The sequence below is a fragment of the Lepidochelys kempii genome, chromosome 3, assembly GCF_965140265.1.
Source record: "Lepidochelys kempii isolate rLepKem1 chromosome 3, rLepKem1.hap2, whole genome shotgun sequence".
Classification (NCBI taxonomy): Eukaryota; Metazoa; Chordata; order Testudines; family Cheloniidae; genus Lepidochelys; species Lepidochelys kempii.
In genome coordinates, this window is record NC_133258.1 from 74,995,625 (window position 1) to 75,011,135 (window position 15,511).

Genomic DNA, 15,511 nt, shown 5'->3' on the forward strand with positions numbered 1-15,511 from the left:
TGGATGTTAGACTATGTTGTGCAGTAGGTCTTGAGTTATGAAGGAGGTCAGACTAAATTATCATAATGATACCTCTCGTGAGTGCCCCCTTACTTGGATGTGCACCTCTTTCAGTCTGTGGTGACCCCTTCTGGCAGTTTCTCTGGCAGTTTCTAGTGACTCATCCCTCTGGCCAAATCACACAAAATCAATATGGAACACAACTCAAACAGACCCCTTCTGGGTTTTACTCCAATAAAGTTTTTAAGCGCTCCTGGTGATGTCCCTGAGCTTCCTCCCCAGAGATTCTTTGCCCACTCTGGTTTGTTCTGGCCCAAGCTGGGCCTCTTAATAGTTCAGATCCCCTTTTAGGGGTCTATCACTGTCCAATTGTAGGCCACATCCCCAGTGGCTTATAGAGTAGACTTGGGCCCACCCACTACTCTGGGTCCCAGTCCAGGGACCCTAAGAATAGCAACCACATACTGCCATGTCCCCTTAACTAAACTGCTTTCAGTTCCCTGAACCACTTCCCGATGGCCCCAGCCTTCACAAATGCTTCACCCTTACCTCAGAGCTTTTCTATGTTCAGGCCCAGCAGCCAACCAGGAGCTCTTTCTCATTCCTCCAGTCCTTGCCAGCACTAAGCTGTCTATGGTGCTGCAGTCTTTCAACCCACTAAGAGCACCTTTTTCACTCCTCAGACTCCAAGCATCAACTGAGTGACTCTGGCCTTTCAGCTCCTTTTATATGCCCTCCTGGGCCCTGATTGGCTGCTCTCTGCAGCCTCTCTCCAATTGGCTGCTTTCCCCGCAGCCACTCTTGGCAACCTGGAGGACTTCTCTACTACTCTTTTCCTGGGATGGGTGTGACAGCACACTGAGGCCTCCAGCAGGGAGCCTCTGGGTCTAGTCCACCCCATCACATTCCTTTTGACCTGAAAATATATGGATGAAATTCTGACCCCATTGACTTCAATGGGGCTAGGATTTTATTCTGTGAATCTATGACTTGTCTAAATATTATAATGGCTCCATGTATGTTCTTTCAGTATTAAGGACCAAAAAAGGTATTTTAAGGTAACAATGTTGTTATTATTATTATTAATAATATTTATACAGTGCCCATGCTGTGTTAGATGCATTGCAGATAGAAAATAGGCTCCCAAGCATAAATCCATACTATTTTAATGTGTCCATGACAGTTTGACTTAAAAAGTAAGCCTTTAGTAGAGTTTTAAATAAGAAGAAGTAGTCTTGGAGAACTGAAGATATGCAGAATGGGACTAAGGGGATGGCATGGAATAAGACATGAAGATGGCCTACAGACTGGTATCACTGGCAGAACAAAAGGCTAAAAGAGAACATTTTAAGAAATGAGATCTAATATATAATGTAGGTTGCCCTGGATTTATGTAGGGCCTTGAAGGTGAGAATGAAAAAAGCTTTAATTGGTACAATGGGTAAGGTGGAGCCAATGGAGGGATTTAAAGAGGGGAGTGATGTGGTTTGATTAACAAAAGAACAATAATTTTAGCAGCAGTGTATTGCCCAGGGAAGATAGGAGCTGGGAGGATAGGGTTTCAGAAAGGTGAAGGTTGCAGAAATCAAGGTAGGAGATGACCAGGACCTAGATATCTATTTTGTTCATCTGGACAGAAAAGAAGGGTTGGGTTTTCAAAATGTTGTAGAGGAAGAAGCAGCAGGACTTGGTGACAAACTGGATGTATGTAAGAAAGAGAGGGAAGAATTGAAGATGACTCCACAGCTGTTAACCTAAAGGCCAGATTTCAGCTGGACTATTTGAGAAGTAAGGTACTCCTCAACATGAATAAGGGTATCAGAATCTGACCCTGAGATATTACATCATGTTAGAGTTTATTAATGCAGCAAGAAAGACTGATAGTGAGCAGCAGGCAAAACAAGAGGGCAATAATATTCAATGGAAAATTAAGTCTGTGTATATAGTTAACAAGTTGCCTAAGGGAAGTCCATATTTCACGATGCTCAACCTCAACCATCAACTGTTTTGTTTACTAAGTAGTGGATTAAAAAAATGAAGATGCCAAGAAACTAGAAATAATAATGTGTCTTTTGTGAGTCAAGATTTTATATTAGGATTGACTGAATGATTTATATGAGATGTTGATTAGGGTGTGCAGGTAACATCTGACATAGGAATCAAGTGCAAATAAGAGTTCGTGGTCAAGTTTGTCAAATGAGCACTGACATGAAGTAAAATAAAGCAGTCCAAAGCTTGTAAGTACAGCTTACGACTCAGAAGCATTTGTAGGCACTGTGATTCAGTCTAAAAATATGAATGAACGGAAGTGCTGACATTTATGGTACAATCAAAGAACACTGGTTTTCAAGGTCTACTACTCATTTAACAAATGTATTAATAGTGAAAAAGACCAGGACATGAGTGCTGAAAAGTGAAAAAAATCACGTCACCTGCCACTGAGCTAGAAATTGTCTCAACCTCTCCTCAATCACATGCACAAAAATGAAGAATTATTTAAAAGTTAGGTGAGACAAATTGTTATAGAAGAGTATTATTTTATTCATTTTCATTAATTTTATTCTTTTGGCACGCAAGACAGAACAAATGCCAGAGACAGAGAATGACTTGTTACTTACCCTCATTTTGGCTAACAAAATCTCAAAAGGTCTGATGAAGTTTACCAACCTTCTTGAAAAACTGAATAGTTAGTCCTCAAGAAACCGCAACTAGACCCTGAAGATCTCTCCAACTACCATCCTAATTCAGGGGTCAGACCAGGTATGGTACAGAGATGTCTGTAGTGGCACTAAAATACAACTTCCTCATGGACACGGACACAGGAAGGATCTGTATGCTCCTCTCTGCAGCCTTTGACACAGTGGACCTCAAGGTACTGCTAATGTGCCTACCATGTCATATCAGAAGAGGATGGCTCCAATTGTTCCTCTTCAGCAGAACTCAGAATGGTGATTGGTAACTGCTCCTCCTCTTAGAGGTCCTCACCTTTAGAAACAACAAAGGCTATTTTAAAGAAGCAAAAAGTAAAGTCCTCGTGAATGTAAGCTAATAGGCAACAGAGTGAAATTTTATGGTAAAATAAGAATTAAAACAAGTTTTCAGAAAAAATACAGTATTTCAAATCCAAATTAATAGATCCTACAGAGAGCCTCAGCAGACAATGTCATCTGTGATCCATCGCATTAGCTATGATAGAGGAAATATGTATTAGTGACCTGGCATAAATAACAAATAAAAATTGCAAGGAGTTTTCAGCTCATCTGAATCATTAATACCCAAAAGAAAATAAGTGTAATGATTGAACTGAGCTCCAAGATGCACAAGCTGTCCTGCTCTCCATACCATGTGGGAAGAAAGTTTAATGGGAGATTTCAGAATGTCTCAGCACAGCAGGCTTATTAATTAATTTGACTCAAAGTTGCAATATCAGAAATAAAATCTCTAAGAGAATGAAATAGAGTAACCAAGACTGTGATCACAAATCATAATATTTACACATTTTCTTCCACTGATTTTAAAATTAACATGATTTCTAACATCCATCCAGAACACTGAAATAAAATTTCGAGCCAGTTTCTTCAAACCATCTGTTTCCACAGCTGATTCTTAAGAAAAATGACAGCAGTGGATCACACACATTCATTCCTAACTCTCAAGTAAATTCTGTTTCATATATTTTAGCACTGACTTCCCTTATAGGACTATGGCACCCACAGCATCATTTTTCTAGGATTTAAGCTGTTTCAAGTACAACCTTTTCTGTTGTTATTAAACAATGGCAGTGGATTTAATTCAACCAATTTGGACACAACATCGCAGACCTTTCTAACTCATCCTTTGTAAACTGTACGGCAGCAAAAGCAACTATAGGTATAAGCCTTCTCTCTCTCAGCAAATCATGTTAGCGAAATACAAAATCTGCAGATTTTCTCATTTAATTGGAATAAAATCCAATTGAATTCCATTTCATTGGTGTGTTTTGTTTTGTTTTGGTAAGACAAAAATACAGCACTCTCTCTTTTTAGTTGATCTGAGATAATTCCTTCTCAATTATTGCATTGGATATTTCCCTAGCAGATCTATATATGTATTTATATGTCCCCAAACACCATGTTATATATGCACATCCCAAGTACTATATTTTTGGATTTATACTTGCAAAATCCATGTGGTAGAATATTATTATCCACATTTTACAGATGAGGAACTGAAACAAGAGAAATTGAGGGACTGATCCAATGCCAGTTGAAGTCAATGGGGGACTACAAGCAAGATTTTAAAAGGTACTTAGATGCCTAACTCCCTCTGAAATTTAGGCACCTAAAAGCATTTAAAAATCTGGCCCTAAATTATTTTTGCAAGGTTACATAGGAAGTCTTTCACAGAATCAAGAACCAAACCCAGAGCTCCTGAGTCCAAGTCCAATTCTTTAACCGCAAGACAATCCATATCGTCATCTTTCAAACAGAGGCAGATAGAAACTGTACAAAAACCTCTCATTAAGACTTGGCATTCACCATGGCCAATTTTCATTCCACTGAATGACAATATTTTTAGGCAGAACTTTTTGCAGATACCTAATCAACCAGTTTATTCAGGACCTCAGGTGTGTTCTTTGAAAGGAGTGTAGCCAAAGATCACAGTAGTCACAGACCTTTAATGCATAATTGGCAAATGCCGGGCTGACTCCTGAAGTCCTCACACAGTTCCTATTTCATAGTTTACTTCAATGGCCATTCTGCCTAAGTAAAGATGGAGTTAAAAACCTGAGTAAGGAATTCGGGATTTGGCCCTATGATAATAAAATAACACCACCACTTTGCACATATATACTACCTTCTATCCAAGGATCTTAAAGCACGTTCCTAATGTTGAAGAATTCAGGCTCACAGTGACTTGAGGATGTACTATTGTTCCTATTTTACTAATGGGAAAACAAGATCATAGAGAGGTGAACTATTTGCCTACAGTCATGCAGAGGACGTCTGTGGAAGAATCTGGTATAGAACCCAGATTTCGTGATTCTGAGATTTCTGTGTTAGTTGCAAAACCATCCTTTCCCTAGATTCATTGATTCCAAGGCCAGAAAGGACCACTGTGATCATCTAATCTGACCTCCTATATCTACAGGCCGTAGAACGTCCCCAAAATAATTCCTACAGTATATCTTTTAGGCAACATCCAGTCTTGATTTTAAAATGGTCAGTGATAATTTTCAATCCCTCAAGCATAGTATCTTGGACATTTGAACCCAGCCCTTCTTGGCCTGTAGGCAAGTGCCATACCACTATGTCATCCAGCAGCTTCCAATATGCAAGGCAGCAACTTACCCTAGCCTTAAAGTGAAGTGTGAGCATGTAAGGCAGCAATACAACAACATGAAAACAATCCATTTGCTAGCGGAACCACCACATAAAACATAAGAGGAGAGAGAAACAAGACAATTAAACTGCCCTTTACATCTTTGATGATGCATTAGGCCATTGAGCTTGATAGGCTTTTTTCTCCACCCTTGTTTTCTCTTGACAGCAAATGTGTTGGTTTTAAATAAATATTCTGTGCTGACGACACAGCCCTCTTGAATGCCCCTCCAACAAAAAAGCCAGCTGGGGGGGGGGGGGGGAGGGGGCGGGGGCGGGAAACATGGTGGAAAAGTATTTCTGGAACAAGGTGTTTTTTTCTGTGACGTTTCCAAAAGATTATTATCTAATCAGCACATACAAAACTAATTTAAATTGTATTAAAAATAGGTTGGTCATATCCTTTTAATGTAGTGATGTCTATCACAGTAAAGCAACTGTACTGTAGCCAGCTGAAAAGATTGAGATGTTCATAAGATACAGGTAAGGACATTGGTGAAATGACAACTTTTTAAAGTCTGTTTTAATGCTGCTTGTCTGTTATCATTGCAATTTGTGTTGGCTTTAGATTTGCCTGATTGTGTTGACTGGAGGGTTTTCTCAGCTCCTCCTTACATTACAGTCTATTGCTTTGTTTTATAAGGTTGATGATATGCTTAACTTGTTAGATAGCCCAGAAGTCTGAGCATAACATTCTGAAGACTTTTTTTTTAACTGTTAATCTGGTATGGTACCAGCTGCTTTAGGGAACGTGTATTTGTGCTGACTTCAACTTTGATGATGAGGAACCATTTAACATAGAGATCAATATTTAAATTCAATGCCTTTATTAGTTCACTCTTGATCATTTTCCAAACAGAATGTGTCATATGTTTCCAAACTAAATGTAGTGGTGGCAGCAGTGTGAATATGGACGACTGTATACAATGATCTGAAGATAAGAGAAACACAACGACCTTGATTTGAACAGAGGCACCTTATGTGACAAACCAATGCTAAAGGGCAGTCAGATCTCGCTTTGTCATTTCAAAGTGTGTATTCAATATAACTTTTCAGAAAACATGATGAAATGTAATTCTTTAGCTTCAAAGAATTTCTTTTGAAAAGTTGTGATATTTCAACAAAAGATGACAATGTGCCAACACAGAATAACTTGTGAATGCAAATACTGCTCACCTCATTGTTCCTGGTTTCCTTCAGAAGCCGCACATCTTACTTTCTAAAAAATGTAGGCTGGAGAACTAATAGAATTGAAAAGAACTTTCTTTCAATGTGAAGAGTTGTAAAGAGTGTTAGTTGTCCAAGTCTTTAAGGAAATCCAATTATACGTCTCTTTATATTCATGCACCTTACCAGAAGAGGAGCTTTTTTCTCCCTTGGTGTCATTTTCTCAGCAGGGACTCCACCTTGACATAGGTGCTGAGTTTCAGTGCCTTTCTCATTAGAAGACAACTAGCATCAATTCCCAAGGCACTAAGGCGGTACCCAACTATCCTGCCCTAGCCAGCAGCACATTATAAAAGCTTTTTAATGTTCAGAAGCAATAAATACAGGTTCCCCAAAGACCACTGCTTTGAAGCTTTAAAAAGTATATTTTGCTGACAAATACAAAAGTCTTAAGATAATATACATCGAAGGGTTCTCACAATGTACTGTGAACCTCCAATTGGTTATTGTTCATTTTTTATTCATCTCTGTTTATAGCAGAACATAATCACTGCTTAGTATACCTTAAGTCTAAAAAGGTGTCAGTTTTCTAAATTCAGAATCAAGTAAAATTATAACACCTGTAATTGTCTAATTCATTTTTCATTGCTTTTTGAACTTCAACGTATTTTGGGAAACATCAAGTTTAAAAAGAAGCAAGATATTAATTGATGAAGTCTTGGTAGACTATATAGGAGATTGAGTTGTTCTATATGAGACACTCATAAGACTAATTTTAAATCTGTGGATCAGAACACTTTCAAACTAGCAACATTTTAACTCCTTCAAGAATCATAACATTCTTGTAACAATTGTTATTTACAGTTATGCAGCCATGCTTTGAGTTTAAATACTGCTTCTTTTTTATATTGATCAAAAATCTGGAATTTTTGATGCTTTCAGGAAGATTTTCAAAAGTAAAAAGGAGTGACAGGTGCCTAACTACCCTTTGAAATCTCCCCCTTATTGTTTAAAGGTGAAGCATTATGCTCTTGGCTGTAAGATGGAGAATAATGATTAAGTATGAATTCTGTCATGGTTGTCATGGGAATCGTGATTTCCATGCATACTGTGTTTCCCTCAAACATCAATGACTTGCAAAATTGCTCCTATGATTCCACTATGGCTTTTTCATACAGTGTACCCTGACTAACCTCTAGCCCTAACCTCATAACTTTCATAGTTCTTGTAGATTTACTGAGCCAATTCCCTGCCTCAATATGTTTAAAAGGTTACTACCCATCACAGAGCCACAATATACTGTAGACACCAATAGGGTGTTCTATTAGATATTTATTTTTAAGTAATTAAAGGACATGCTGTAAATATAAACTTTAAAGAACATTTAGAAGTACTAAAGTTTAAGACTTCTATATTAATCTGCCATAAAGAGGTTGAATGTGGCTGATGTACGAGAGAGGGCATTATACTGAAAAAGGGGGAGACAGTGGAAGTGGCAAAGACTATCTTCTGGTTAAGATGGCGGGACACGATGCTTTCCCCCGCTATTTCCATCTATGCCTTAGATCACCTGGCAGGGGTTGTGCTACATAGCAGCAAATCCAAGAGCAAGTATTGTGGGCTTAGTCTCTTAGAGCTCCTAAGATCCAACCAGAAGTTGAAAGCTTTATATAACAATGTTTAGCACTTCTAAAGCACTGTGCAAACAATAGCTAATTATAATCCATATGAAAGGATTTTGTATTTGGCAGCTCGTGGTAAATCCTTTTACTGCATGACAATAATTGCTTAGGGGTTTAGAAATCTAACTGCCTTGCAAAAATTGCTGCTCTGTGACACCAGTGGTTCATGATGTGGACAAAGTTCTGCCAAGCACTCTCCTATGAATACAGTTTTGATACAATGAATATTCTAGTTATTGGTGTACCTGGGACCTTTCTACTGGAAGTAGCCATCTTGGTCTACACAATAGATGCTCTGTTGTATGAATGTCTCATTTTGAGACTGGACACATGAAGTGTACCTACAAATTATTGCAAGTACACAGCAAACATATGGGGATAGACCTTCTGCTAGTGTAAACTGATGTTACTCTATTTACATGAGTGAAGTTATTCCAATTTATATCAGTCAAGGATCTGAACCATAGTTTATAGGCCCATAAAATAAAGCAACATAATTAAAAACAAAGTAAATTATGTACAGCTCTGGAGAGGAAACACATATATGACCAACTACCTCAATCTGTTGATTCCATATACAATAATTAGGATAGCAAGGCTGAGCACAGAAAAAACTTCTTTACATTTGTGATAAATAGCAAAAATCTTGCAGAATTTTTACACAAAAAGATTGCACAACATTAACACGGCCGTATAATTCTAGATACAAATGAAGAATGCAAGGAAGCAAAGTTCCTAGATCAGTTCTGATATTAAAAGTTTTAAGAGAATTCTGGTGAAAAAGTGTGAAAAGGTATCAAAACTTGGAGCTGTGAGTACTGTCTGCAAATGCAACTCCTGGCTTTTGTTCAGCAGTGCTTAACTTGGGCCAAGACTTGCCAGGGCTGAGCCCTGGCACCTCTAGGCTTGGCAGTTCATAGCCCCAACCCCTCTGGGGTTGCTGCATCAGTTATGAAGGTAAAAAATTGCTTGAGCCCCAGCACCTCTCATTACAAATTAAGCACTGCCGTTCATTGCAATAGGTGCACTGTATTTCTAGCATCTATTCTGGCTGATTACAGTATTATAACTCTCCTGTGCCAGGCATATCAAAGTTTACACAACAAAGAGGAAAGTTGAGAAGTTTTTCAGGTAAACATGAAGATAGAATCAAGCCCGAAAGCACAACCATGCCATTGTCCAGCAGTATACAAGTATTTTTTTATTTACTGAGTACCACCAGTGTTCTCAACACTGTAGAAATGTATAAGACAAAGCCCCTATTACCAGCACTTAGATTCTAAGATGATAGGTACTATAGAAATATCATTGATTAGGTAGATATAATAATATAATATAGACTGATAAATTAGGTATCCATTACATCAGAAATGGTTGTAAGTTTGAGATAGAACAACAAAGGTTAATGGTTACTCCCATATGTTAGTGCATGATCCCTCCTAATACAGTTTTATGGCCACGATACACTTTTGTGATTGGTATACACGACTCAGAGCAATTGTTTATATTGAAAATGCTGAATAATTTTATGCACCAACTACATTTTCCCAAAAGCATACAACACACCCATATTTTCTAATTCTTTCATTGGCACGTGTTGACTCTTTTGTATTTCGGTTTAGTTGAGGCCCCTGCCACTGCTCTTGCAAAAATAGACTGAAAAAAGAGGCCAGTGTAGAATTTGAGATATTTTATTGCAAGGTACAATGTTTGACAGAATGTGCACTTCACATCAAGCAGGTCATGCAAAGGGGCTGTGGACAGTGATGAGGAGCTTCAGAGTCCAAGAAATACTGCAAAAGAATGTAATGAAGCTGATTTACATCAGCTGAGTAGCTGGCACTTTTATTTGCCATTCCTAAAGTATGCACATGGTCAACTAGTATAATATAAATACCATGGATATACTAGACAGATGTATAGTTTCTGATGTAGTCCTGTCTGCATATGATGCTCACTTCTCTGTTCAGAATGTCATACCCAAGCAAAATCATCTAACAATTGGGTTGGATGTCAGCCTCTGAGGGATGCAAGTAGATCATTCCACATGTCAAAACTTCCACATGTAGTGAGGGACCACTTGAGAAACTGCTTCAGGAGAAGAATGATGAGCAAACACTGTTCTTATTACATAGCAGTGGTGGCATTTTATCCTGACGTCACAGCACAGTCCTCTCTCTTGGTCACAGTGTTGATCAGCGTTGTCACCAAAGAGCAATCATTTAGTGTACTTCAATCAATTCAAAAACCTGTAAGGAAAGGATGTGGATCGTAGCAAATTTGGCTCACTTACCTATCACTCCTACACATACACCAGAATATTTAGGGTGATATTGACCAAATGCCAGAGAGAGAGATTTTGACTCTTGTAATTATGTTACTTTTGCTTATATCTTGTGTGTGAGAAGTCCTTTAAATACACCCTTTGGGATAAAGATGAGTTCATTTGTTTAGGTCTCATGATCTTACAACTGCATAATCAGTAGAAGGTCTTAATAACTCCGATGAAGTGAGCTGTAGCTCACGAAAGCTTATGCTCAAATAAATTGGTTAGTCTCTAAGGTGCTACAAGTCCTCCTTTTCTTTTTGCGAATACAGACTAACATGGCTGTTACTCTGAAATCTATTTTTAATATTGCGGATGCGTGGTACACATTTTCATGTTTAATGTTTGGAAGGATTTGAATTAAATATGAAGTGTATTTTTCCCCATGACTATAAAGTCAAATTCTGTTCACTGGTGTAAGTCTAAAGTACTTCCATTAGATGGGAGCAGAATCTAACCAATAATCTTTACACTTAACAACAGTCTCACTGGTCTTATATATCTGGGGTATTGTTTGTCCAATAATGCTAACAGGTTTCATGGGGTCAACAGCTTGAAGAAAACATATAAGGACTAGCCATATCTCTGCTTTTCATGACAACATGGTTAACTGAAATGTATATGATACAGGAAACCCAAGAGATCTTTGTGCTTTCATTCTAAAAATATCCAAGTTCTAAATCTCCTTACAAATGTGGCTCACACGCTCAGTGACTTTCCAATGTCATGGAAGCCATAACTGCTCTCAGCTACTCTCAGCTGAGTGAAAATATCCCATTCAACTGAAATAGTTTCAAGAAATTAACAAATTTACCCAAAAAAACAATGAGGAGTCCGGTGGCACCTTAAAGACTAACATATTTATTTGGGCATAAGCTTTTGTGGGTAAAAAAACCACTTCTGCAGGTGCATGGAGAAGAAGTGGGCTTTTTACCCATTAAAGCTTATGCCCAAATAAATCTGGAAGTCTTTAAGGTGCCACCGGACTCCTCATTGTTTTTGTGGATACTAGCAGACTAACACTGCTACCCCTCTGATACAAATTTATCAAGTTTCCTGAGTCTATTTTGGGTCTATGGTGAAAATGCTATCATTTGGATGGAAATCCCCAGTTGACTGGCTGCCCTTGCAAATTCCCACATCTATTGGGGAAAAGCAGCCAACCAGAACCGCTCTAGTGTGCTGAGAGGGAAAGCCCTTGGAGCAGCCTGTGCTGCCTCCCCTCCCTCTTGCATATACCGAGTTGGAGCACACCTGCAGGCTCAGCCCTTAAAACACTGCACCAGCGAGAGAGCAGCTGCTCTTGCCAGCCCAGACTCTCCTGTCTACTCAACTCCCCATCCTATCTGGAGGATGAAAAGTCTCCTCTCCTGCTGTCTCCCACCAGGACTGGAGGAGGTGGGTGGACTTCTTCCTCTTCTACCTTCCTTGATAGCATCTTTTCATTTTATTTATGCTTTCTTCTTTTTGCCTGCTAGTTTGGGGTTAGCATCACCTACAAGACATGCAGAGTGTGTGATAAGAATAGGAGTGCAATGTCCAACACTTATGGAAAGTTACACCACAGCTCCTCGCCAGTCCTGCTACCTGTTTTGTGTTAAAGACAGCAAATAGCACAGTTAGTGGCAGACCTCTGCTGTGTCTCTGTAAAGCTCATCCGTGTTCACAACCCTGTCATGGGAAAGCAGCAGCTGGGTGACCAAGTGGGTATCGTAAAGGATTTATGAAGAAATTGCCTTGAGACTTTTTTCAAGTGTAAATTCAGTCTTTTTTTATTACTGTCGAAGAAAAGAGCATAAACAGAATCACTACTTGAGCAACAGAAAAACAATAAAATAAACACTTATAAAATGTAGTTCAGGGCCTATTGAGATAACTTCTCCCTATTCAACAATCAAGACAGGACCATGCAAAGATGAGTCAATCACATTCTACAAAGGAAGAGTACTTCCCAGAATTCCCTATTGTAGAGGACCAATTAAAACAAAAAAATATGTCCTGGGATGTTTTTTTGCAGGAACCACCACATTAACTCCTTATGTCAGGTCTCTCCATAGAGATATTTCCTCTAGAGAGGAAGAAATCTGTCAAAAAACTCCCCAAAGACAAGCCTTCCGTGAATAGTTATGCTTTCAACAAATGAAAAGCACAAGCAAAGGTGAAACTGAATTGAATTTCAGTTGAATTTTCAAACTTTACAGAATGATATTGAAAAAGTATTCAGAGAAAAACCACAAAGGTAGCATAGAAAAAGATAAGGTTTTAAACTAGAAAGTTGATTCAGGTCAAAAATTACCAAACTAACAGCCTTGCAATCTACAATAAATTAATAATAATGAGGGAAATAATCTTTATTCCATGCTTTGTTTTTCTCAGGATAAAAATAAAGTCTTGTGGAATGGAAGTTTCAGACAAAAGTTGGTGCATAACCCATTGCTACCCGAGCGGATAAGTTCAGACTTCCCCTACCAGGCTGAGATAAGAAATTCCCTTGCACTCTCACTGCTGGGCCTCCTAGGCTTTCATGATGGTGTACCAAGAATGCCTAGCAACATCTAGTCCCAGTAAAAACCTCTGGAAGAACCAACGTCAGTGATTTCACTTCAGCCCAGATACTAGGGTCCCTTCGTTCTCCTCCTGAGGGAATTCCAACTCACATGTCACTGAAATTGTGTCCACACTCCCCCCAGCAAGGCTCATCCCCTTGGATGAGAATTCTGGTCAATTTGTAGGCATGTAGGAAGTGTGGAGCCAATTATTCACCTCTTCCCCCTCTGTGGTCATTTACATTTGTGCAAAGTGAATGCTAGGCAGTTGAGAATCAGGCTTTGTATGGGGATTAGGGCCTCCCTTCTATTCTGCCCCACTGAGCAAATACTGCATTAAAAAAAATCAAATTATTCATTCAGATTCTGAAATGAATTTGTTCCAGCAAGGCTTGCCCCTCCTTTTCATTTGTTTTCTGTGGGCATTCATGAGATTCAGTTTTACTAGCTCAAACACTGACATAGAACAAATTCTAATCTCGCCCACCTAAACCCCATTAGACTATACCCACTTAGATTTCAAATTCTCTTTCTGCAGCCATTCGCTCCTGTAGTCTAATTATAAGAGTTACTCATCCAGTCTGGGAACTGAAGCAGTACCATGTGATTTATGTGACCAATCACAAGTAAGCAAACACAACTTAGGCAACAAACCATTGAACAAATGAGTAGAGTCATGGTGTAAATGAAATTTTTGGGAAAAACCTATCTAATTTTTGATTAATGAACAAACTGCAGAACATCATAACAGGCTATGAAGTGAGCTGACCCCTGTTATGTGTCAGGGGTATTAACCTTCATAACCCCGACTCATGTCATGTTTCTGGCACCAAGAAATGAAGATTGATCTCTTACCAGCAACTCCAAAGTGTCACAGCTTTATGACAATCGTGATTTGTATGTGGTCATTCTGTGAAGAGAAAAAGAGAGGAAATATTAAAAATTATTCACTCAGTTCTTGTTTCTACATTCACCTGTGTAGGTTAAATTTCCCTTAAATATCACCTTAGTGCCTCTAAGCTTCTTACCCTGAATAACATTTTGAGATACAGGCTGTCAAGTAAATAGTGATTCTTTTCTGATATATTAAACCAGACCTAGATATTTTTAGCCTGAAACCTATCAGTTCTACACATAATAATGTATATTAAAAATCTCATATATAGAATTAGATTCACCCCTGCTGGCACATCTCCAGTATTGCCAGCCCCAAATGTTCAAAAAGCATGAGTCAGGTTGACCAAAAATCACAAGATTGGCTTTAAAATCATGAGATTATGCAAAAATAATAGATCTCAGTGAGAGTGCAAGGGAATTTCTTATCTCAGCCTGGTAGGGGAAGTCTGAACTTATCCGCTCGGGTAACAATGGGTTATGCACCAACTTTTGTCTGAAACTTTTTCTTTGCCTTCTGCTTTTTTAGCACTTTAGGGTGCACTGGGGTCTCATTTTGAAGCTTTTTCCACAGCCACGAGGACAAGAAACTTCCTTGAAGAATGAAGGCTGAAATCATCACATATCCACTTGACTCTAGGAGCTGGGGCTTTAAGAAAAATAATTATCATGAGACTCACGACAAAATCATGAGAGTTGGCAACACTGCCTGTCACATCCTGCATCTGTATGCTTGAGGGGCAATTCACTCAGAGTAAGGGCAATATCTGCCCTCCCTCTGAGCTTCTGGCAGGAAATGGCAGCTTTCACTTGCAAGTGAGGTTCTACAGTAAAGGCTGCTCAGGTGATGAAGTGAACCAACACATTCTCCAGCCACCACATCCACGTCCCTTGTAAGACTAGAAGTCAGAACTGACATATTAGCCAAGTTTGTACTGTAATATCCTCAGAACCAAATTTTGCTCCCAGATATGCAACTCCCATTGTGTTTCATAATAAATGTGCAGCACAATATCGGAGCACAAAATCTGGCCCCTACAACTAAAATCTGCTTTCGGTTATAGCTACTCAATCACAGTTATTTCCATGGATTTGCATGGGGTCATACAGGAGGAGCAAAAATGTGGTCCTGCCCTTGCTCCTCTAAATTCTCTTTCACCATTTTGTGGTTTTGTAGTGGTGTGCGGGGGGAACGGAAGAGGGATCTTTTTAATCTTTTTTCCCTTGACCATTAGTTTCCTTTCAATTTTATTTGACAAGCCCTCCTCCATCCTTTAATGTATTGTTATTTACCTCCTCTTTATACATTTCTGTTCATGTCTAGTGTTTTTGAGACCATCTTCAAAATGTTAGAAACAGTGATGGGAAAACCTCTGCAGGTTTGGAGTCATTTTAGATAAGCAACCAAACATTACCCTATTTATAAAAACTTTGGCGGTGTCTCTCACACCTCCCCCCACCCACCCCCCACCCCAAGCATTCTACCCTCTCTCACCACTCAGCTGCCCTCTTCCGCACACAAGTCTAGTGATATTT